General features: G+C 36.6%; 1 protein-coding gene across 9 annotated transcripts in view; it reads right to left on the reverse strand.

The window, feature by feature from the left end:
- VPS13B (vacuolar protein sorting 13 homolog B) overlaps window positions 1-7,458 on the reverse strand; it is an 802,500-nt gene that overhangs the window by 247,301 nt on the left and 547,741 nt on the right. The window lies entirely within an intron of this gene.

Consider the following 7,458-nt stretch of genomic DNA (forward strand, 5'->3'; position numbering starts at 1 on the left):
ATTTTCAGTGATGTCAGCATTACACTTCATGAACTTTTATCATTTTATAGACAAACTACCACTGCAACTCAGTGATGTGCTAGACAAAATTTATCTAAGCACATTAAATTAAAAAAACATTATAAAGAATAAATGGACTTTGATATGAAATGCCTCCTTCAGTGTTACCAATCCACGTTATTTTTTTACTTAAAAAACAAACTTGAACAAGCACTGTATGTACTTGGGTACTACAGAGTGCTAGAAAACAAGGGCTTTTTATATTTTATTTCTCTGAGTCAAATGTTATACAAGAGCCCACATGATATAATTGTTCCCAGTTGGATGGCAGAAAGTTTTCACAATACTGCAGTAATTATGCAAAAGAGCAGAACTAATGATACCCATCACTGCTTAACAGATAGAATGGTAAAGAGTATTATAGTTTCAAGTTTTCCCTTTCATGAAGTTACTTTTCCGGCTCTTTGAAGTTACAGTATGAGGCCACTACTGCCTGTTAAGTATCAGTTGAAATAGTCACATTTCAAGACCAGTGCTAACTGCAATAAAAGAAGCATGGAGATAGTTCAGGCAAGGTTGTGTTTTACTGTAGTTGTATTCGGTCTATTGTCTTAATTTAAGTTGTAAATTATGAAAAGGGACCAATTCTAGGGCTAAACTGACTATAATACCTAGATCTTTATCAATGTCTGTTTCAATATGATAAACCAAACAACCCCCCCAAAAAAAGTATACACACCAACCTATCCATACAAATTCAAATCCTACTTATTGAGATTTTATCAGCAGAGCTGACCCTGAAGACTTTTGTACCTGTCTGTCCTTTCAAACATACATGATTTCACAGAATGAGCTTATTTTCAGGGGCTTTTAAATTCATGAAAAAAAAAAAATTAGTTCCAGGCAAGACTTCACATACAAAGTCTTAACTCAGAAACAGTTCTGATTCTTTCTCTCTCTTTCTCTATGTCTCTCACATATAAAATTGGAGTAGGTTGGCCATTTTTGTTCAAGGAGACTAGATCTAACTGATTTATACTAACTCCGTAGTTTAAGTTTGACTTGTTTGCTTTTTATAATGAATTCAGTTTTTAAAAAATAAATATTGACACATTCTGGGAACTCGGATCTTCATCAAAGTAGATACCTGTACATCTTAGAAACAACAACCTGCTTTGAAATGGCCATGATGTTAATTCTTAAAAAGTGGCTACTATGTGTACAAGGTAACAACTCTTCATACTGATGAAATCCAAGGTTCATTCCACTGATGTCAATGTGGAAACCATTTTGTCCCATGGCTGCTTAAAGATTTTCAATAGGATTAAATCAGCTGCAAGTCCTCATTATATCAGGGTTTACAATTGTGTCTGAGTTGGAGTCTGTTTCTCATAGAATTTTACTTACAGACTGACTTAGATTGGCTCCTTAGAGCTAGCCTGATTTTACTAGAAACAACTGTATCACATCAGCCACTCTCATAAACTTGCAGTAAGATTGAATCAGCCCTGACCCTGAAGCAGATGAAAGTTTACCCAGCCTATGCATTCTCTGTAAGAGTCACAGAAAAGTTTGCATTTAGTTTCTGCAGCACTGCAGAAGTAGAATATGCTTATTAACTATTCCAGTTGGCCTTTGCCTTGCAATTATGAACCTGGTTTTTCTGATAAGAAAACTAGAGTTGAACTTGGAGAAATTTCTATCGATAAAAAACCGTACGAATCCTTGATTATTGTATCCCTCAAATCACATATGCTCTTTTAAAGAAACTATGCAGAGTTTATGGAAATGAAGCAAAAGCATGCGTTAAAAAATTTCCCCTAATATTCAGTACAAGTTGAAAAATAATGAAAATGGTTTAAGTATATCCATAATTAACTTTAACCAGTAGCTGATTTTCACTGTCAAACAGAATATAGTTAACAAAAATATTAAGATGATTTTCATTATTATATATTCTATTTACTAAATCTAAACAAACCTGGTTCAGTTAACTGTAGATCTTCTTCAAAGCGAACCTGAATATCAGTATTCTCTACACTGTATCTGATTTTATTGAAGTACATCAAGACATTATAGAATACAGGGTCATTTACAAATTTTATTGGCTCCCCTTTAACTTCACGATGGCAGATTAAATCCAAATTGAACTAAAGCTGTATATTGATTCTCTGTGTGTCATATGTTATCAATACCTTAATGATGCAACAGACTTGAAATGCAAAATAGTCAAGATGTTAGACAGAAACATTTGCTTATGCCCTGCAGCCATTTCTTCTTTTCTATTAGAACAACTTTGTTCTTCTCTGCTACTCCATAAAAATCATCACTAGGTCAAAATGGCCTTCCACACAAACTGCTTTGATCATATTAACCTCTCCCTTCAATCCTTAGAAATTTGAAGTATTCTCTAAATCAGGTTAAGTATTCCTAACTTTAGCTCTGGTCAGCTAGCCCTACAACATTCGTAAATTTTCATATGCTGATATATCCCAAGTAATTCCTGCAGTTCTAAGAAAGAAACTTTCTGTACGTTAATGAAGGTAATCCAACCTATACCTTAAGGATAGTCCCAGTCATGTGGGACTGCTCGAATAAAAGTTTAAATGTTAGAAGGAAAATGTACATTACTACCTCCCAAATATCAAGCATCATCTCTACAAACATTAAAGTAGTAACCAAGTCTGGGAAGAACTTACATCTCTCTAAACCAGTTAAGGAATAAAGTTTCTATTTTTAAAAAAAAAATATTATAGTCAACACTTGAACAAATTTAAACTGCGCGGGTCCGTCTATATGCGAATATTTTTCAATAGTAAATACTACAGTACTATGTGGTCTGTAGTTCGTTGAACCCACAGATGCAAAGGAACCTCGAATACAGAGGGCCGACTGTAAGTTATACACAGATTAACCCCTGCATTGTTCAAGGGTCAACAGTATTTTTAAGGTAACATTATTCAGTCTAGTATGGTTAATGTTTAGACTTTAGCTATAATAATTTTATTGGGATAAAATATTTCTTGAGTTTCTTAAACACGAGCCAATGTCAAAATTACTGAGCAAGATGTGGAATAACAATTTTATTTCACATTATTCATTCACTTAACAAATTCTTATTGAACAACTACTATGCTCTAGGCACTGGCTGGGGATATAGCAGAAACAAAGTCCTTACCTTCATGGAGTTTACATTCTAGTGGGGAAGTCAGGTAATAAAATTTTATATGATACACACACACACACACACACTCACAACCCGTATTTGCTGACGAACTGGATGTTGGGTATTATGAGAGAAAGGCAGGAGTCTAAAATGATTTGAGTTTTCTGGCCGGATCAACTACAAGAATTCAGAAAGATGATTTTCCAGGCTATGCAGGCAGCTTCCCAATCAGTCTCTGTGTTATGATTTAACAATGATTTAACAATCTGCCTTTCCAACCTTAGCCTGTTTTCCCAAGAATCATAAATGACCACAGGGATTGTCACATAGGGAGATGATGACACACCACCATACCCCATTTTAAAAGACTCTCTGGTTCAATTACGATGTCTTCCTAGTTCCTCCAGCAAGCCAAATCCCCAATCAGCTAAGAGCCATTCAAGGAAGGGCTATCATTAGAGATGGTTTTTTGGAGTTGGGCCTAGGTCTCATTCTAGACAAATACTTGGAGAAAAGGGAAATGGGGCCAATGCATGGAGTCATATCACATCCTCAGAAAATCAAATGAATGAGACATAGAATATTTCTTGGGAGGATTTTGGCCCTGGAACAGCTGGGATTGAAAGAATATTGTGAGTTGAGCTGCAGAAGGGGAAAAGGAGAGAGGACTGGGCTCTTACAGGACCCCTATATTTGTAGTTGCTACTGAGCATTTCTACTCAGATAGCCCATTATTAATATCACACACCTGAAAGATCACCATAACATTTAAAAACATCTTTTCCCCAAAAATATCACCTCTATACCTTAACTTTTTATTTATTTGTTCCTTCTCAAGAGGCTCAAATATTGAGTACTCCTTCCTGGCCCCACCAAATATGGCTGGACATTCCTTCATTTCATTAATTACCCTTGCTGTGTCCTTTGTATTTTCTATTTTCACTGACCCTTCCCATTCTGCACTGGCTAATTACTAGAGTTCCTTAATTAGTTTCTTGCACTGGTCTCTCCCTTTCCTAAAGTATTCCACATAGCCTTGACTGATAACAAAACACTTTCAATATATACTTAAGAACATTTGTCCCACGAGAATATAAGGTCCATAAAAACGGAGACTTTTTTTGTGTGTTTATTTTACTACTTTATCACCAGTGCTTGATACATGGTAAGCACTCAATAAATGTCCATCAACAGAGGAATAGATAAAGATGTCATACACACACACACACACACACACACAATGGAATATTACTCAGCCATAAAAAAGAACAAAATAATGCCATTTGCAGCAACATGGATAGACCTAGAGACTGTCATACTGAGTGAATTCAGACACAGAAAGACAAATATCATATGATATTGCTTGTGTGTGGAATCTAAAAAAAAAAAGGTACAAATGAACTTATTTACAAAACAGAAGTAGAGTCATGGATGTAGAAAACAAACTTACAGTAACCAGGGGTAAGGGGGGAGAGGGATAAATTGGGAGACTGGGACTGACATATACACACTACTATATGTAAACTAGATAACTAATAAGAACCTGCATAGGGAACTCTACTCAATACTCTGAATGGCCTATATGGGAAAAGAATCTAAAAAAAAAAAAAAAGGAGTTGCTATATGTATATGTATAACTGATTCACTTTGCTGTACACCTGAAACTAACACAACACTGTAAATCAACTATACTCCAATAAAAATTTAAAAAAATATATTTACTGAATGAGGAACAAATGAACTGAATCATTTGCAAGGTGCTCATTTAGGTCCCTGCGTGGAGGAGTAGATATAAAAATCAGTTAAACTTGGATCCTGCCTTCTAGGTTAGAGATACGTAATAAAGATGCTGTTAGGACACATCTGAACCAAGACTGAAAGAAGCAAGACTTGTTGAAATGGCAGTAAGGACACTGAGGCTGAGGGAAGCACATAAACGAAAAAGGGACAAAAGACAAAACAGGGCACGGATAAGTGTACAGAAAAGGAAATGTCCCATTTTGCTCAAACTGAAGATGCATTAATGAGAATAGTGAAAAATTAGGTTGGATAAAGCAAGATTCTAGGTGGCAGGTTAACAAACCTGGACTCTTAGTTTTACGCCAATCTTCCTCAAAGCAGAGCCACTTGATCACCTGAGTCAGAATCACCTAGGGTTTTAACAGAGATTCTCAGGCCCCACGCCAGAAGTATCCTACCTGAAGGTGAGAGGTGACCTGCACTTTTAATAAAATCCCAGGAATTTTATGCACACTAACCACTGAGAAACTGCTGTAGATAATGAAAAACGAAGAACTTTCTAAGCAAATAAGTGACAAAAGGATGCTTGAGAAAAATTAATGTCATCAAAATGTGCAGTGGGAGTAGGAGATTGGAGAGCAGAGAGACTGCAGGTAGTACCACCAGTTAGAAAGCAACTGACCAGACGATGATGATGATGGGGATGTGAAAGAAAGTATCATGTATGAAGTAGTGGGCCTCAGGAGACCAGTGACAGAGATTTATTTGATCACTCCAGCTCAGAATCTGGTCATGGCCGACCACTGCATACTGAGTAATTTAACCAATATTCTGAGACCTCCTCTCTAAACCACCGTCATGACTCCTCTATTCAAATTCTCCATTCTGGAACTTCACATTCACCCCCCTGCCTCCACATCTTCATTCGTGCCAGCCTGGAATGCCCTCTTTCTTAAGGGTCCATTTCTTCTATGAAGCCCTTTCCTTTATGAGCCCAGAATGACGACTCTCTCTCCTTCAGCCCTGTAGGACATACTATCTTTATCTCGTATCTGGTACTTAGCATATGCTGTTTTCTATTGCTATTTTCTCGTAATCCTTACGCTCTCTTTACTAGATTGTAGGATTCTTGAGTCCAGAAACACACCACATGCATTTTTGTAAATCCTGTGCACAGAGCATGTATATGTGGTGAGATAAGTATATGTGGATGACAGTGATGAAGGCGATTAACATAGCAAATGATGATAACCTAACCAGTTGATGACCTGATATTTTCTAAAGCAACACCACCAACACAGATAATACTTTCTGGATGCTTAGAATGTGTCAGGCACGTTTCTACGTGCACTTAGTATATGCTAGGCACTGTTCTATATCAACTCATTTAATCCTCAGAACTCTATGAAGTAGGTACTATTATTATTTCCATTTTAAGATAAACTGAGGCCCAGAAAACTTAACTAACTTGCTCAAAACCACATAGCTAGTAAACGGTGAACTTGGGATTTGAATATTGGCAATATGGTTCCAGAGTTCCTTTTAAAATCACAACCTTCATAATCTCTATCTCAGAACCTTATTTCTTTCTTTCATAGCCCTTACAATTTGAAATTTTAAAAACTTTTTGTTGTTTAAAACTTTTTGTTGTTAATATATGGCTCCCTAGTAGATGGCAAGATCCATAATTATAGGGACGAGTTAATTTTGTTCAGTGCTAAATACCTAATGCGGGGCACACAGTAGATGCTTCATAACTATACACTTTGTAAATAAATGAATGAATGAAAAAATAAGGAAGGAGGCGAAGAAAGGAATAGAGGAGTGAAGCAACAGACACCATTATGAATATATAAGGTCTAGGGAAGTTTTTTATTGCTGCAGATTTCAGACAGATGGCTTCTCAGAGAAAGGCTTCATCAATATATAAATATATTTTGAAATGTTGAAAGAAAAAATCCATTTTGCAAGGTGCTGGGACCAGGTGTCTCTATTTTAGCAAATCATTGTAGTCAAGAACAGGAAGCAGAGCTTGGCGATACAGCACTACACTAGGGAATTGAAGACCTGGCTGAGTTCCACAGTTTCCACTAAGTCACACCTGTGTGCAGCTATGCTGGGAAAAACTGTCTTTGTTCACAACTTTCCTTTTGTTGACATGGAGCAAGAATGGGGTAATCTAGGCCAAATTCAAATTCTCAGTTCAATGCATCAGAAAATGGCTTATTAGAGTTGGAATTGGTTCTGGAGCTCACTGTCTCCAGAGATTTTCAAACTGCTTTTAGCCACAGTACTCTTTCTTCAAAGAAAATCTTATGGAGTAATAGGGTAGTGGGGGAGGGGCAGGTGAAGATATACAGATTGCCAACAAACACATGAAAGGATGCTCAACATCATTAATCATTAGAGAAATGCAAATCAAAACTACAATGAGATATCATCTCACACCGGTCAGAATGGCCATCATCAAAAAATCTACAAACAATAAATGCTGGAGAGAGTGTGGAGAAAAGGGAACGCTCTTGCACTGTTGGTGGGAATGTAAATTGATA

The sequence above is a fragment of the Physeter macrocephalus genome, chromosome 15, assembly GCF_002837175.3.
Source record: "Physeter macrocephalus isolate SW-GA chromosome 15, ASM283717v5, whole genome shotgun sequence".
NCBI classification, from domain to species: Eukaryota; Metazoa; Chordata; class Mammalia; order Artiodactyla; family Physeteridae; genus Physeter; species Physeter macrocephalus.